This window comes from Daktulosphaira vitifoliae, unplaced genomic scaffold (genome assembly GCF_025091365.1).
Source record: "Daktulosphaira vitifoliae isolate Bord-2020 unplaced genomic scaffold, ASM2509136v1 Scaffold_1, whole genome shotgun sequence".
Classification (NCBI taxonomy): domain Eukaryota; kingdom Metazoa; phylum Arthropoda; class Insecta; order Hemiptera; family Phylloxeridae; genus Daktulosphaira; species Daktulosphaira vitifoliae.
This window is the reverse complement of record NW_026099572.1, coordinates 55575856-55595616: the sequence shown is the minus strand read 5'-3', so window position 1 is coordinate 55595616 and position 19761 is coordinate 55575856. Positions and strand designations below refer to the sequence as shown.

General features: G+C 24.6%; 1 protein-coding gene and 1 long non-coding RNA gene across 2 annotated transcripts in view; one reads left to right on the top strand and one right to left on the bottom strand.

The window, feature by feature from the left end:
* The window catches only part of LOC126896033 (muscarinic acetylcholine receptor M2), a 68926-nt gene that overhangs the window by 37895 nt on the left and 11270 nt on the right, over positions 1-19761 (top strand). The window lies entirely within an intron of this gene.
* LOC126896036 (uncharacterized) overlaps positions 5765-19761 on the bottom strand; it is a 28992-nt gene continuing 14995 nt past the window's right edge. The window contains exon 3 of the long non-coding RNA XR_007701758.1: positions 5765-6195. This is a non-coding gene — a long non-coding RNA (uncharacterized LOC126896036). The remainder of the gene's footprint in view (positions 6196-19761) is intronic.

The following is a 19761-nucleotide window of genomic DNA, read 5'->3' as shown; positions in this document are numbered from 1 at the left end:
CAATAAAAAAGAAAACCTAATGTGTACGTTATAGTTTACAATTTAGATAAAATTAATGATAAATTAACAAAAATAATACAGAGAACGCTTTCGATGCAATGTTAATGTTGTCGAATACAATTAATCGTAATTATTTTCAGCTTTCGAAAAATCTAAACTAAGTTATATAAATTTAGATTGATTTTTGAACGAAAAACAAACTCCCATTTGATACGTTTTTAAGATTGTACTGTTATCTATTTCAAGTCACATTTAAGTAGTTTAATATTGTGTAATATACCCAATGTACTGTAAAATTACTGTAAAAGTATTCCCCTTGGATTTAGTATTAAGTGAAGTATACTGTAATCCCTTCACTTTTTGATTTTTCTTTCTTTGTTGACTGATTAATTTTATAACGTATTTTATAAAGCAAATGAATGTATTTATAGATAAATATTCAACATCGCACTTTTTAGTGTCAATTTACAAATGTGCTTGCGCCATCCTCAAACAACCGTCATCAGAACAAAATAATGTAGCGTTATTTTTGAAATCTGCAGGAACAGCTACGAAACAAACAAATAAATTTGTTTCATATATTCAATCGCGTTTTCTATCGAATCGTTTCATTGTACTCGACGACTGTTTGGTTCAATTGTTGCAATAGTTGTCAAAGTTTAAGTCAAATTTGGCTTCGATCTTGTGCCTCGTTATTGTAATTTCCTGTGATGACATCGTATAGTTTCTGTTATTAAATTGAACATTGTCAGTGAAGAAAAACAATGTGAACCCCAGCGGCGGCATTTTTGACGTTTATATTTCTGCTATCGTCCTTTTGCACCTCATCCTATCCTACTCGTTCAACCCGTCAATATTTACGGAAACAAATCTGTAAGGGATACATAGAAGAACGTGCTTGCACATACTAGCTGAGTGTAAAAACTCAATTCGAATTCGAAATATTACTCTACCATGACCCAAATCATATTTTTTTACAAATATATATAGATAAGTATAAACATTCATATACGTGAAAGTTTTTTTATTGTTCTGACGTGACTGTTACCACACATATACAAAATAGTCTAGGCATGTATCCACGTTTATTATATGGTAACTTATTGAACACATGCTGCCTGATATGTATTAAAATACAAGGTGATTGATTTATCATCGACCGGTGAAATTATCCTAAAATAATAATAATATTTTTTTAGTTATTTCTTTCTCGATTTATCAATTATTCAGTACATTTTAGTTCATCGCTTATACCTTAAAGGGTGTCAACTTTATTTTTTCAATAATAGCATACATATTTTAGTAGATTAAATATTTTTAATGAAAACTGGACACGAGGTGTAGATTATATTATTACTATTATTAGGCATTTCTTGGTCGAACTCCTCCTGATTAGAAGTTAAACTTACGAAATATTGGTCCAAAATTTGTCATCGAGCGGTCATTTTATTAATTAGAATACCATCAAATAAAATTCACTATATACGTTTCCGTTAAAAATAATTAGTTCATACTTTTATAATAAACAAAAAATAGACTTATAATTACTTAACAATTTATAAATCAAGAAATAGTTACTATTGAAAAAAGCAAAAAAAATTTTCAAAATTGTTATTACTTTAGAATAATATATAAAGTTGTGGTCAACGATAAATCTTTGACTCTGTATATACCAAGTTCTAACATATTTTTTATAAATTCTGATCCAATTATATTATTTAATTTTTGAAAACGTTCCGTAACAACTGACAACTTTTAACCTACATCAAATTAAAGCTTTTGAAGTGTATTACAATTTTAATACGGCTGTTGAAGATTGGTCTTAGGAAATCGTATGAAAAAAAGGCACAGTACGTGTTTAAAATCCGCAACCTAAGTCGTCGTAAAAACAAACCTTACCACTAGGCCACCATGCACTTAAATAATTGCATTTTTGAGTTTAATATTTTTAGTTTTTAAATTAATAATATTTTATTATAGTTTTAATTTTATTTAATGCAGTTAAAATTCAGATCTTAATACACTTTCATATAGATTGATAACGCAATGTACTACTGAATTAAACACGATACTGTGTTAATATTAGAAAAAAAATTATCACAAGTGTTCTATTATGAAAATTCAGCCATAAAAGTTAAAAATTCCCAATTTTTAAAAAAAAAAAATTTGAATGATTTTTGACTTTAATTCATCTTGGTAGGTCTAGAAATTTTTAATTTAAGTTTTAATTCTATGTTTATATTATCTTAAGGATTTAAGAAAACACAGCTGTAAGAGTAATAAACGGGTTTCGTGTACTTCATAATCAATAATATTTTTATCTCTAATCCCAACTTGCACTCAAAAATAATTTAGAAAATAATTACGCATAGCATTTATTGTAATATTTCGTTTTATTGGTTTTTCTAAAGATGTTATTATAATGTAGTTTTTGTATTTAAAATCATACTAAAATTAACGTTGTTCAGATACAAACATTTCCATAATACACTTCTATTTTAACAAACACACATTTAAATGCAATAAATTACAAAAAACAAAATGTTCTTTTGCAAACTAAGAATAAATTACTTTAAAAAGTACAAGGGTAGAATAATTTCTCTCTACTGCAAAAACTTTTTTTCAACGAAATACATTTATAAATGTCCGTCTCATTTGATTGGGGTTCAAAAGATACTTTTTTAGCGTTTCTGATGTTCATAAAAAATATGTACATATCATTAAGATCAAATTTGAAATTAATTTACATTATAGAATTGTACTATAACACATTTTTAAAATACATAAACATAAATTATAATAATTTCTTTAAAGCTTATGGTATAATATGGAGAATTGATAATGAAAATGTGAACATCTGTTAATTTGAGTAAAATATTATTAAAACGCAAAATGTTTGAATCAAACACAATAGAACCAACCTTATATGATACATTAAATATATTACATGTTAAAGAAATAATAAATAGTCTAGAAAACAACTAAAAAATTATTTAGATTATTCTTATCTAACCAATGGGACAAATTCGAAATAAAACTTAACATTATTTGCCAATAAATGACAATTTAAGTTATTTTATACACAATAATTCTTTAACCCTAGCCACTCGATTAATTCTAAAATAATTATATTAAGATAATTATTTTTTAAATTCATATACATTGTTTTATTAAATACTTTTTTGATTTATCCCTTATACCTAAAATGGTGTTAACTTTATATGTTTAAATGACAATATACATATTTAACAAGCTTATAACATAATTAAGAAAATGACTGGTTGATAATAATTTTAGACCAGTTATTTCGGAAGTTATTACCATTTAAAATTATAGACTAATGATAGGTATGGGTATAATAATATATACATATTCTTAGACATTTCTTGACGCACCTCTCCTCTTGCTTATGTATAAAATGTTAATAACTTTCGAAGTACTTTAGTCAATACAATAACAATAGTTGTTATCAACGAGTCATTTTCTTAATTAGATCTTTTTTTTTATTTTAGGGTACATCAATTCTTATTACCTTAATTATATTACGACTACAAATTTTATGATCTATAGGTATAATACATGAACACATACTTATTGTAGTAATTAAAATTAGTATGAAATTGATATTCAATCATTTTTTATTTAATTTTTACGAAGAAATTATAAAAATGTATAAAGTATTTGTGTATTTCGTTTCCTCTAAGTGTTTACCAAATTATATTAATGTAACTATGGATTTATTAAAAAAACAAAAAGAAAAGAAAATTAACTTTCTTTTTTCAATTATTCTGAACTTCGTGGGTTCATTAATATTTCAGTTACTAACTCATAAGCCATTGGTAGCTAGAAAATTTTTTTTAGAAAACAGTTGCCTCATTTTAAAACACTAAATAGATTGCTATTAAAAATTGCAAACATTCTCCCTAAAAGTTATAATTAACGCTTAAGTAATTTTTATTATTATATTTTTTTTTTTTTTTTTTAAAAGAGAATCTTAAATGAGAGGTATATACTCCTCCTCCTATTTGACTATACTGTTTGACCTATAATATAGACATATATATTTAACAAAAAATGTATATAGAAATTAATAACAACACGCAGAACGGTTGAAAAATGTCATTTTGGTTTCAAAATGAGACTTTTTGTTTTAATTCGAGGGCTGTTTAAATATAGAAGACAAGACATCAGGACAATTTTTTTAAAAACGTATAGTATGTAACATAAGCTTTAATTTAATATATGTTTAAAGAACGCAGTATTTCTGAAACATTGTAAAAAGTTTATTCTAAATCTTTACCGGTGGTCAGATTTTCAAAAAATTTATACCAAATAAAAGAATAATACCTAAGGTAATTATATGAAAAAATTGTATTGTCTAATTTTAAAAAACTTAAAAATTGTCGACATTTACCGATTTTAAAAATCAAAATATTTTTGGAAATTTCTCCTTTTTACACGGAATGAGGGGAATTTTCAAATTTTAAAGGCAATATCTTCAACGAGATACGATTTTTATTCTTTTAACGTATCGTTGAAAGAAATCAAACAGTTGAGAGCTGAGAAAAAGTGGCCATAATAATAAAAAAAAAATACAATACTGAAAAATTAATATCTTCTCATTTTACCATCAAAGCTAAAAATAGTTTCCTTAATATAATTATTATTTTATGAGAAATTAATTTGCTAGCATTAAAAGGATCACTCTTTTTACTGCATGAATAAAATAAGTTCAATCAATTATAACTTTATTAGAATAAACTTAAATACTCTTGTTTTGTGTTAATACACAATAAAAGTTTAAAATTTATCATACCTATGGTTTAATAATCATATTTTAACTACTAGCTAATAATTAGAGCACATAATTTATTTTTTGCACGCCATATATTATCATTTATAGTTACATCATACTACAAATATCATGTAATATCTACGTATCCTTACAAAATCATCACGATTTTATGTCACAACAATATACTTATTTGATTAAATTAAAGTTCTAATAAGTAATGAAGTATGATATATTTAAAAATCAATATCATGACACTTTCAACATTATTCTCATACTTACTCAGCGAAGATGTATATTATTTTATTATTGAATTATTACTACTCGTTTGATCGTGATACCCATATTAACTCTCAAATTTTAGTTCCAATAATTTGTATTATAGATTTATTAATGATTGATTGAGAAAAAAAACATAGAGTAGAAATAGTTATTGAAAAATATTAAAATATCAACCAACTGATAGTAATTCTATTTTTAGATCACACACTAGCATAGTTCTTATTATATGTATAGTTCAAGTATCGTAATATTTGTAATAAATATATTTTCTTTTTAAGTTTGATAAATCCTTATAAACGATGATCGCCTGTTTTTATTTTTTAATAAAATGAATACGAAAGGGATAACTAAAAACACATTGTATCGCTAAAATTGTATTTATACTACCTTTCTACTTATTTATATCAAAAAAAGTTTCTTTTACGACCTGGTATGTTTATGGAAAAAAATATGTGCCTTATTTAATACCCTTTTATTGATGTGGTTGTAATATAAATTTTACAATAAAGTTTAACAACAATAAATACAAGAACACCCCAAACACATTACACACATGATCAACGTTAGCCGCTGTACAATATTATATATCTAATCTCTTGTTACATAAACTGAATCAAGATTACCTAAGTGTAATGAGCTATGAGAAATACTTAATATATATCTTACTTAAAATAATACAGACATCAAAAATCATTAAAAAATGCCCAGAGTACGTTTGGTACTGTTAAAAAGATTCTATTTTAGTGTACATTTTTACAACTTTGATATCTAAGGCCAATCCTCTAGGGATTCTTATAGAATCTTAAAAATAACCCATACCAGCTAAGATCACACTACATTTTACAAAGAAAAACAACTAATCGTAAATTTACTATAATAATATACAAGTATAAAATCCATACATGAATTAAAATGTTAAAGCAAATACTCAAAAAGTCAAACAAAACATTATTCAACATACATTTTTCTTTAAAATAATTTTTTTTTTTAAATATACATAGTTCATTTGTACAGTGTCGTTAAAATTTTAAAGAAACATATCCATCTATCAAATTGAGGCCATTAATTTTATTATCCTTTGAGGTTCACGCTTGCATAAAATTGCTTTGCCGCACGGTGGCCTAAATATGATAAAAATAGTATGAATAAATTAGTATGATAAACTCAGAACACTTTAATAATAAATAAAAACGGCATTCAAACTAGAACTGAGCACATTTTTGGTGACCCGTAATCCGTCAATTCAAATTATGGATTGAAACAAAATTACGGATTGCTATCAAAATCCGTCAAAACAATTTGAATTATATGAAATGTGCAATATAATATAAATTTAATATTAATGAAATAATAACAGATGTTGGGTAATTAATATCTATTTTGTATTGCAAAATTATTATTTTACAAATGAATGATTTCAGTCTGTCATCAGAATATTTTTTCAATCTATATCGAATCGGATTAGAAATCTGGAACAGATCAATTCAGATTTTTTGCTCAACCCTAATTCAAACATATGAATTGACCAAATTTGTGAACTCTCTAGAACTAATCATTTTACTAAATATACATAGTAAATTCCACTTAGTTGATAAGTAACTATTTATAGAAAGTCTAAAACGTTAAATTAATATCAATACAAAAAATTAGATTACACACAAATATTTGCAATAACATTATTTAAGATCTCCAATACTTAATCCATATATTGTCAAAAGACAAATGAATATTATTTACCTTTAATAAAAAGTGTATATTAAAATCAGATTAACTACTTTCTATAATAATTGTTTAAGTAAAACACTAACTTCGATAGTTTTAGCTGGCTATAATTACAAATATATATAGTCTTATTCAATGATAAGCTTGACATTTGAATTATTTTATTTTACAATTTATTTTTTAATAATTATTGAAATAATGACAATTATTGTCATTATTAAGCTTGTATTAACTATAACAAGACCTCGTATTATCTGTGATTTATAAAGTACAGCAATAATACTGATACATTGTAGTGTGCGAATTAAATTTAACGTAACTTAATATAGACAAATTGTATTTAAACTTCACTTTTTAGTAATTTAACTAATCTATTTACCAATAAATTTTATAAAATAGTATTTTAAGAGAAATTTATTAAAAAATAAATAACAATAAGGGTGATTAAATGGTATTTGAGTAAAAATAAAATTTTTTTTTCTCAATTTCTATCACAAAAGACTAATTCAAATAATATTCAAGTTTAAAACTAATAGTATATAATCTATTTATTTATTAAGGAAAATTCATAAGAAAAATTGAATGAAAAAATTTTAGTGACGTAAATTTTTGTATTTAAATTTCTTCGACCTGAATTATAGTAATTACAATGACCAATAAAGAAAAAAACTATTCTTACTTTATCTTATTATTTTTGTCACTAAAAATGTTGTTATTTTATGGGGTTAGAGCACAGATTTATAATTGGTAAAATAAGATAAACAAAAATGTAAAACCCATGGAATGCTTAACAAATTTAATCAGTTTCCGTTTTATGTAATAATAAACTATTTACTGTAAGTTAAAAGTTGTATAGCATAAAATTAATAATTTTTCTATACTAATAAATAATATAGGGTAATTCATATTTTACTTTTAAGCTTAGCATATTTGAATTTTTTTAATATTTTATTTTAGTACGTAAGCAAATTCAATTTTGTATAAAATATATATTACTACATAATTAAACATTTGACCTAGATTTCAAATGAGTTATGTAACAATTATTAAGTAAATATCAGCTTTTTACTAAATAACTATTTTTTTTTTACAATATATATATACAATAATTATTATTAATTATATAATAATTATATAATTATTATATAAGATACTTACATCAATGTAGAAATAAAATAAAAGCATCACTACATTGTTTGGTGTTTTTTATTGTTAATAAATTATTTATTTATTTAATATAAGTCAATTTATTCCAATCAAATTCTTCCTAAATCAAAAAATAGTACATAACTTAAAGAGATGGTAAAAATCCCATTAACTTCACAATATCTATTAATATTTGATAATTTAAATGTTTAATTTAATAAAGTGGTATCTGTATAAAATCTATAAAATATTTTTCCAAATTCAGTACTTTTAAAGTTGAAGAATGTAAAAAAAGGTCTACTTTTTCATTTAAATAGGTCTATATTAGTTAATTTAGTCAGTACGGAGAAAATAAAAAAAAAAATTTAAGCTCTTGAGATCTAGGAAATAAAATATTTTTTACAATTTTACTATTATTTTTTCACAAGCAGATTATACTCGGAAAAAAATTATCGTTATAGTTAGTTTGACACAATCCAACTCACTGATAAATTAATTTTTTACAAAGAAAAAATTAAGTGTGATGTTTTTCTGTTGTTGTCTGCACTGGAAACATGGTTTTTTGTGCTACAACTAAAATCGTATATGATCGCCAATCCATAAGCCTACAGCAACAGATGTGGCTTAACACTTGCATTTATCAGCAAATACTGTAATAGTGCAGTTTGTTAACCCGGTCACATTATTCTAATACCACTCTAAAAATACTTAACTGGACATGAGTACTTTCGTTTGCATCTAATCGATAGTTTATTTTAATAACCGACGAAACGCTCCTTTCACTTTTAAAATAACATATATTAAACGAATTTAAAAATTTGGTATATTTTAGTTGATGCTTATGTATTGTTAGGGATCCGTTTAATACTTGGGAATCTTGGTCAAAACCAAAAATCGGAAGCTACCAAACGTCTTCCCAAATATTGCCCCTGTCTCCTGTAATGAGTTTTAATAAGCCAAAGGCAATACAGGCAATCGTATGCCTTAATAGTGATAGATTATAGAATAAAATTAAACTATTATTTTATGTCAACGACAAAGTACATTTAAGATAAATAATAGATTATAAAGAGTTAGTACATAAGAAAAAAAATTAAGCATTGTGAAATATAAACTTAACGTAATTCTAGTTCTACTATACTAAAATGATTTGAAGTTAACACATTATTCTAATTAAAAAAAAAGAAAACTGAGCTCAAAGTTCACTTTCTCAGAAAAAGTAAGGAGTATTTAACTTAATTAAATTCAGAGATGTCATTTTGAGGTAACAACATGGGCATTAACTCCTATCTAATGTTTATTGAAAATTGAGGTCCGTTAAATCGCACTCTTGCTAACTTTGCCATATTTTGAACAACCCCGTTAAGTATTAATAGTCAATAATAATATAGTGAAAATGAATTTTTATATAATGAAAAAACACCTAATAATTATATTTAAATTTTATTATGATTCTATAAGTTCTTTCATAGAAAATTCTATTCAAAATTATTTTAGTAAAACTTCTATCATGATAACTTTTATAATATAATAGAGTCGAATTGTTAGAAAATGAACTTTGGCTTTGTGAAATCATGAGCCGGACAAAAATTTATCCACCCTTGAAAATCTGACATTAACTTTCTTTGATTAAATTAACTTAACATATTAATGAGTTATTTCTCAGTCTTGACTTGCACCTCGTGTCAAGTCTATATTCAAAATTATTTAATCCATTAAAATACGTATATTATCATTCAAAAAATTAATTTTATATACTATACATTTTTTAGCTTCGATGCGAAGCTGAGAAGCTATTAGTTTTACTATGATGTGTTTTTTTTTGTGTCTGTTATCACTTTTTCTCAGCTCTCACCGAACGGATTTCTTTCAACGATACGTCAAAAGATCACAAATCGTATCTAGTCGAAGACATTACCCTTAAAAATTGAAAAATTTTCCCTCGTTCCCCGTAAATGGGGGAAACCTCCAAAAAAATTACAAATTTAAAATTCGCTAATTTTCGAAATTTTTTCAATTTTTTTTACTTAAAAGTGCCGTAACTTTTTCAAAAATGAACATATCAATATAATTTGTTTTATATATAGATTCATGATATCATTACCTTTCATTTGGTATATTTTTTTTTTATATGTGACTCTTTACTTGCCCACAGGGGGGAATTTAAAATGACAACTTTTTTACAAAAAATTAATTTTTTCAACTTGATTTTTGAAAATGTTCCGGAAGGTCTGACACTTTTATATATATCTTAAATTAAAGCTAGTGTAATATACATTATCATGAAAAAAGAAAATTTCGGACTTTATTTTATCTTCATGGTGAAAATGGCTACTGAATGCTATTTTTGTGTGAAAATTTTCGATTTTGTATTTTACATTTTTAACTTTATTATGCTATAACTTTTTGAAAAATGTATGAATCATTACAATTTTTTTATGAGAAGTAGTATTTATATAGATCTTTCATTCGACATACTGTTTTTTTAAATCGGACCATTTCCCTAAATACAGGGGGGATTCAAAACATAAAAATGCATATAGAAAGTAGAACTTTTTCAACGTAACTTTTGAAAGTGTTCCGGAAGGTCTGACACTTTTATATATATCTTAAATTAAAGCTAATGTAATATGCTTTATCATAAAAAAAGAAAATTTTGGACTTTATTTTATCTTCACGGTGAAAATGGCTACTGAATGCTATTTTTGTGTGAAAATTTTCGATTTTGTATTTTACATTTTTAACTTTATTATGCTATAACTTTTTGAAAAATGTATGAATCATTACAATTTTTTTATGAGAAGTAGTATTTATATAGATCTTTCATTCGACATACTGTTTTTTTAAATCGGACCATTTCCCTAAATACAGGGGGGATTCAAAACATAAAAATGCATATAGAAAGTAGAACTTTTTCAACGTAACTTTTGAAAGTGTTCCGGAAGGTCTGACACTTTTATATATATCTTAAATTAAAGCTAATGTAATATACTTTATAATGGTAAAAAAAAATTTCGGACTTTATTTTATCTTCATGGTGAAAACAGACATTAAACTTAATAAAAAAAATACGATTTTTGTAAAAAAATTCTTTTTTATATTTTTAACTTTATAATGCTATAACTTCTCGAAAGATGTATGGATCAATATAATTCTTTTTTTTGTAGATGCATGATGTCTTTACCTATCATTTGGTATATTTTTTTTATAAATCTGACTTTTTACCTGCCTACAGGGGGGGATTCAAAATGACAACTTTTTCACAAAAAATTGACTTTTTCAACTTAAATTTTGAAAGTGTTCCGGAAAGTCTGACACTTTTATATATATATTAAATTAAAGCTAATGTAATCTACTTTATTATGTAAAAAAAAAATTTCGGACTTTATTTTGTCTTCACGGTGAAAATGGCTACCAAATGCTATTATTGTGTGAAAATTCTCAATTTTATTTTTTACATTTTTAACTTTATAATGCTATAACTTATTGAAAAGTGTATTGATCATTACAATTTTTTTACGAGAAATACTATTTTTTAATAATCCCTTTTTCATTCGACATACTTTATCTTAATCAGGATATTAATAAGGAACTAGCAGATCATGTTGCTTTTGAAATAATACTCCAATTTTTAAAAATTAAACACTATCTAAAGATTTGCATCGAAGCGTTTTTTTTTATAGTGATTTTAATCACTGTCAGATATCATTATACTTGATCCAACTATGCCACGTCACCACTGTGCCGCGACCCACCTGTGCTGGGTTTTTTTTTAATATTGAAGTACACTTCAAGTACTTTTAATTTAACCTTGATATAGGTTAAAATAGAACAGTCATTCCAAAACATTTTCAACAATTTAGTTTAAACAAAAGTTTTTACATACGTGAGTAATCTCTTCTAAACCCTCCTATACTTAGATTTTTTATTAGATTTTGATTATAAGTATACCAACAGTAACATATTATCTACTAAAACTTAATTACAAATAGTGTTTTTGAAAAAAAATTATAGCAATCTTAAAATGCAGATAATGTTTTTGAAAATGCCATTTTTTATCGTATCGTAATATAAAATATATTTTTAATTTCTTAAATTGATATGGTTTTTTTTGCATTTTTAGCGCTTAAATGTTCAATTAGATTAAAAGTCGGTTCTTTTGACGCATAAACCAATAAAATTGGTCTAGTGAGAGCTGAGATTTTCTTAAAAAAAAAAAAACAATAAAAACACACAGTAAAAACAGAACCTTGTCAACTTTGTATTGAAGTTAAAATAATGATATAGTAATAATAAAATTTGACAAGTTTTTAAGAGAAAATTTCAAGGTAACTATTAAAAGTTTTGAATAGGATACTTTAATTACTTTTTTTAAATAATATTGAAGTAAAAATAACATGTTCCATTTGTTCTTTCATCTAAAATAAACAAAATCTAAAGACATCAAAAGAAGAATTACTTCAAGTGATCAAAGTATGAACACCATGAAATAAGCTCGGGAGATTTGGTATTATGGAAACGAACTAGAATATGTGAAAAGTAAATATATAACTACAAAATGTATTCAAAGCGTCTTTTCAGTATATATTTTCTTAGGATACAGTAATTTCAATAACAAAACAGATATCGTCGACAAAAGTAAACCCAAAAATAAAATTGGCTGATTTTTCAAGTGCAATACACTTTATTTTAATTTAAAAAAATACTTTGGGGGATAAACTATTGCTATATTTAATTTTTACCATTGAGTATGAAAGTAGTGTTTTAGCAATTGTTTTTTTTCATTAACAAGTACGTGGTAACACTTGTAAGACTATGGTTCTTTAGACGTTATAAAATAAAATAAAACTCAATTCATTTTTTAAAATATTCACATAATTTATCAATCGCATTGATTTAAAAAAGCAAATTAATATGCTATTTAAGTTATACTTATATTTCTGCCTTATAAAACACATAAATTAAACTATTATAAACATTTAAAATTCTTTAATTATTTAATCATGTTTAAGTAATAAATTACATATAAGTATTTCTTTTAGAGTATAAATGAAAAACCATATTAAAAACTTAGAGCAACTCGAGTTTTTTCTTAGAAATTGTCTAAATAGTATGTTATTAAATATTTATCGTTAATCCTAACTAATAATAGTTCAACATTAAAATATTTGTAGAACTTCATACTTTTTTCTTAAAGAATTTATTCTGGAAATTGCAGCATCTTCAAAAATTAAAATAGTTATGATTAAGCCATATAACAAACTTCTTGTACATTTGATTGTAGAAATCACACTGGTGGCTCTTCCAATTAACTAAATTCTACTTGTCTTTGTTAAAAGTAAAAAAACCCATAGAATTTACGGTCATCACGTTAATGTTCATACTAAACTAATATATGTTTTTATCTTACAAGACAATTCAAACTATTTGCAGAGAGATAGCTAAACTACATAAAGAAAATGAAACGTATAAAAAAACATTAAAAATATATTTGTCGTACTTGACACATAAATTTCTTTTATATAATTTAATTAAAACGTCTATTGTAGAAATAATTGTATTATCAAAAGAAAACCACAAATAGATTTTTGCTTTGTTATATTTCGTAGTACCGTTATTAATGTTTTCCGTTCAAGCTTTAGCTATCGTTTTCTAAGAAAATTATCAAGGAGACCAATAAAATTCTAACTTGTAAGAGTATTATAACTTAATGAGGTTTTTCAAACTAACATAAAATGAAAATAGCAAACAAACGTTGACTTTTTGTTCTCGTGTACCACAATTTTGTCAAAGTAGTGAAATAATAGTCATTTAGGTGAAGTATTAGTCTTGCACTGGACGACCCAAATAGTGATTATCGAGTCCAAAGCGGATACGAATTTCGAATATAAACTATGACAGGAAGATATTTTGCCAAGGCCAAAATCGTTTAACCGAAGGTTACCGTTTCAATGTCGATTGGTTATAAGGCGACCTTTAGCATTTAAAAAACTGTCTGTTACCAACAGGAACCATGTCCGTTGTCATTAAATGCCATTATTATTATAAGTAGTCATGGCGACACATATGTAAAAACAAAACAATTTATACGAATAGTCCTTATGTTGTCCAAGATAAGACATTATGACATTATCTGTTACAAAATAAAGCTCGAAAACACGATTATAGATTATCTACAATCGTGCCGGAATACATGAGCTTGTTATCATTATTGCGATAACGATATAGAGCAGCGTTCAAAAAGTAAAGACACAAGTCAATTGTTAGAAACAATGAGAATAGAAACTTTTTTCTTTGCTAACTGAATATTCTATATGTGGTAACCACTAGGTTCACTATTCAACTTCAGCATGAGTAATAACGAGTATTTGCACTCTCTGTTATAACTCAACTAGTTTATGATTTATAATGCAGCAAAGAAAGTAGTTATTATCAGTGTAATGTGTTTGTTAGGTTGATAAAAATAGTTCTAACAATATTTTTTCGTATGCTAAAACTTTGCTTATGTACTAGTAAATAAAATTAGTACAGAATATTCTATAATACCCATAACAAAATTATAATAAAATAAAATCTTTGTGAACATGATCTCCCTCGGTCTTAATTGGAAGGATTCTGAGACATTCAGATTACTCATATTTAAAAAGTAATGCCCTTGTTTGAAGCTCAAAATAAATAAACTACATAACTGTACTACAATATGTAACTAAATGAACATGTTATACTTAAATCATATTAATTATTAAATTTAGTAGCTTATTATTATAAGTACAAGCTTAAATATTCTTCAGTTTCCACTAAAACACTTCAGTAGAGCGCACTGTTTCAATATTTTCATTTAAGTTTACTAATATTAATCAATAACCTTATTTATTTAATTTAAACACTTCTATTCATTTTCTTTATAAAAATTTATTGAAATTTCAATAACTTCAACTTTTTTTTATTAAGCATTTTATGTTATAAATTGAAATTCTAAAATACAAGTAGTTTATCAACGCCTTTTTATTTTTTCTATATTGTAAAAATGTGATTTAAAATTAAGCTATCAAGGAACAATTTCATAAAAAAATTTCTATTTATTAATTTAATTTATATTTAAATTCATTGACACGTATTGAGTTCTTTTAGGTTATCAATGTATTACCACGAAAATAAACACGTCAACGAAATACTCACTTTCCAGATCATTAAATATTTCTAATTAAAATTAAATTAAATAGTTAATACTTTTAATTAATCTATAAATAGCTATTTTTCAATAATAAAATTTAACACATAAAAAATAATCTACATTTAAATGAAAATAATTTCGTTTTAATTTTGTACTCATCTAAATTATTTAACTACGCTATAATAGTAAATTACAATAAAAATTATTGAAAAAAATACATTTTTTAAACATTATTTAAAACTGTAAATTGCAGTTCATTTATAAAAAAAATTATCTTTTTACTAATAAAAATTGGACGGTATGTTGTTTGCTTTGTGTGAAACAACATTTTTATAATCTTTAAATCGTTCTTAAAATTATTTTAATAATTTCTTTCAAGTACACAGCTTACTACTTCGTCAGTATCCACGAGGAAATAAAAAACTTTGAATAATTTTAATGCAAGGCCTAGGAGGTATTGAAATGTTTCTAAAATATACTTTAGAAGCACATATAACAAAGTATATTAAAAATATATTTCCTAAATTTTATAAAACAGAACCTAATGACAATATATTACACAGTTTGTTATCTAATGTAAGTATATAATATACTTATACTATAACAAGTATCACCAATTAAAAAATAATATAATATACTTTTAGCAATATATCATAATATGGTATACTTCACAATCATTATATATAACTATTATTAATAGTCATACACGTGTAATAATTTATTATGTAAATATTTAATTATAAATATAAATCAGGTAATTATAAAGAAAATAAGGATAACTTGTATATATTTTAAATACAAAGACAAATATCTATATGAAAATAGAATTTATAATATATAATAAATATATTAAACTTTAACTTTTTCAAGTATATTTTTTTCCCGACATATGCGAAATAAAAGTAATTAGAATTAATACAAAAAGTTATATTTTAAATTTGCTTTGACCATTTTTTTAATAATACAATTATATATTATAGTATTCTAAATATAATGAAGAACTTTTAAGGGATTTAAGAAGGGTGTTGTTACAAGGCAATGATAAAGTATAGCAAGTTGTATAAAATTCTATAACTATTAACTGAAAACGTAGGCCTACATATAATGGCAACAAGGGTGTTTTTGCTGTCCCAGACTTACCTTGCTTAATTGAATTAAGTCAATTAAAACACTTCAAGACTTAGTATACGTAATACAAAACAATCTTTATTCAACCAACTAAGTAGATACCAGAAAAACCCAGAGGCATAACTAAAAGGAATAAAGGAGGGTAGATTGCTTCCCTAAAGTTACCATAGTCGATCAACAAAACATTTTTTGACTGTCGGTCAAAAGCACTTTCTATTAATTTAATACGGGTTAAATCTAATGTTAAAAAACATACCGAAGGTGTAAGATTGAAAAAGTTAATCAACCAATTTCTTACTTTTCAGGAAAACAAAATTTAATTTATTTTCGATTTGAGATAATTAAAAAAAATTATTTATTTTTAAAAGAAAAATGTTAAATATAATAAATGATGCACCATTTTTACATTTAAAGACATTTTATATATTGATAGTAATAGAGAATCGAAAAATCCCAATTTTGGTTTTTATATTTCTTTAACTCTAGACTTTTAGAATTTTCGAATAATTTTTCGGCCACAACAACACTGTAACAATGCCTCCATATTCGCCAGACATGGCTCCGTGTGACTTTTTTCTATTTCGAAAAATAAAGAGATCCTTAAAGAGCCGTTGTTTTACAAGCATAGATGACATTAAAAGTGCATCGCTGGATAAGCTGAAGACTATTCCAACGATCGAGTTTGAGAAGTGTTTCGAGGATTGAAAGAAGCGTTGGCTCAAGTGCATAATATCTAATGGATACTTTTTTGAAAGCGACAACATGTAAACGAATAAATAAATATTTTTTTCAAAAACCGAAAATTCCCGTTGTTTTCTGAACACATCTCGTAGTTATCAATACTCTAGGATTTTGAAGTATGTACAATAATTTCTTTTTAATACTAATATTAAAAGGCTATGCCCTTAATAACACCTACTTGTAAAATTAAAGAAATTTATTAGAATAATAAAGCTTACAAAATTATCTTACAAGATACTATGAATGAATTTTATAAAAATTTAAAAAGTTAAACTAAAAATATATTATATAAATATTTCGGGGTAAATAATCTACATTTATTCTCAATGATTTATTTTCAAAAAATAATAAACAAATATTAAAAAATATATTTTATGACCATATTGTAAAAATATTTCAAATCAAATATATATTTTATTAAATAAATTTTTAATGTATTTTTAAAATATTTAATATTTTAAAATCATTTTGTAGGAATATTTTGGCGATATTAATACACCAAAATCATTATGTAAGTGTTCACTGGAATATAGCCAACAACTCTGTTTTGTTTCAACATGTAAATTGCTACTCCAATATATAAAAGAGCTACGTGCGCCTACCGTCCGCCTAATATTAAAACGCATTTCCGGCCGACCTTCCATGTGTAATCAGATTAATGGCGAATATTTGTTCTTAAATAGATTGCAAACTAATTTACGGCAAACCGATATAACTTTACGAAGGTAATCGCGAATAGCTTTGAATGAAAGTTCTGTGGTTTTGTGAACTTTCACCGGTACCTTAATGGAACTGGCAACGCTGCCTCCATTATTTCTTCGGATCATTGTATGAGAGTATTTTCCAGACTATTTGACAAATTTGCAATCGTGCACATTGATAAATAATGCGGGTACATTTAATAAGTATTTATAAGTTCGAATTTTCCAAAAACAAGTGACTAGATAAATAATATGAAACCTAATTAGTGGATTAGTAAGCTATATTAAAACAATTTTAATATCAGTTTTGTAATTTTTAACAAAGATTCAAGTTTTTAAATTTGTTCATTATTTTTTAATAACAACTAAACTATTTTAATAATGCTATTAATTTGAATATTTATAAATATGAAATTTCTTTTATAAGCATTATAAATGTTATTATCTCTATTAACCTAATATACTATAAATGTAGGGGAAAGAAGGTAGAGAAAATTTTAATAATAGAAATATTTTAACATTAAATTGTTGTAGCGCTATGAGAATTATATGATTTCATAGATAAATAAATAATCAAATATTTCATGGAAATTATGTTCATATCTAACCAATATTAAAATGTATTCGCGTTTTTGTTTTTTTATGTCAATAGTAAAATTTAGTACACATTTCACTTTTTATTTTACGTGACCAAAAATATAAAACAAAATATTTTTTAATCTAAATATATAATCATTAGGTGATAATGAAGACTGAGGAAAAAAGTAACAATTTACATCACACAGTATATAACTTGAGTTATAAAGTAACCTAGGAGAAAATTGCGCTTTTTTTCTATTGTATAAATCATGTAATATATAGTAGTTATACAAAATTATTATTTTATCTAGAAAAATGATCAAAAATACAAATTAAACAGTTTTAATAAGATTTGAACTTTATTTAATGAATTATATATAGAATAAAAAACCCAGCACAATAGGGACGTGGCATAGTTGGGTCAATTATAATGATATCTGACAGTGATTAAAATCACTGTCATAAAAACGCTTTGATGCAAATCTTTAGATAGTGTTTAATTTAAAAAAAGTGATGGATTATTCCATAAGTTACATGATCTCCTATTTTCTTATTTATATCCTGATTACAAGTTTTATGTTTTACATGTCCGTTTTCACCGTGAAAACAAAATAAAGTCCGAAATTTTTTTTTTCCATAATTAAGTATATTACTTTAGCTTTAATTTAAGGTATATATAAAATTGTCAATATTTCCGGAAAACTTTCAAAAGTTAAGTTGAAAAAGTTGTCATTTTGAATCTCCCCTGTGGGCATGTAAATAGTCAGATTTATAAAAAAAATATATCAAATGATAAGTAAAGACATGATGCATCTATAAAAAGAAATTATAATGATTTGGTCGTTTTTAAAAAAGTTATGGCAGTTTTAAGTAAAAAAAATTGAAAAAATTTCGAAAATTATCGATTTTTAAATTTGTAATTTTTTTGGAGATTTCCCCCATTTACGTGGAACAAAAGAAATTTTTTCAATTCTTGAGGGTAATGTCTTCAACTAGATACGATTTGTGATATTTTGACGAATCGTTGAAAGAAATCGGTTCAATGAGAGTTGAGAAAAATTGGTAACAGACACACAAAAAAAAAACACATCATAGTAAAACCAATACCTTCTCAGTTTCGCATCGAAGCTAAAAGAAAAACGTAGCTTATTTGCATTCATGGAGTAAGAATCCAGTAGTATTGAGTAAATGTTAACAAACAAATTACTCTATAAATCACTGTTTATCCAAGTTTTTTTTATTTGAAATAACAAAAATAATGACTATGTTTATAGAATTTAGTATATTTGCAATTCAATACCATAATATTTAATTATAATAAGTAAAAAAAAATTTGGCCATTTAGGAATAAATTTTTTTCTCAAAAAATAATATTTTTCAATATTTACTTTGGACTCTTACCCCAAATCAGAATTCTTCTTTTAATTCTACGTTAAAAATTGTATGCGAATGTAAAAGTATATTATTTATAAAAATATCTTATATTCAATCAGGAG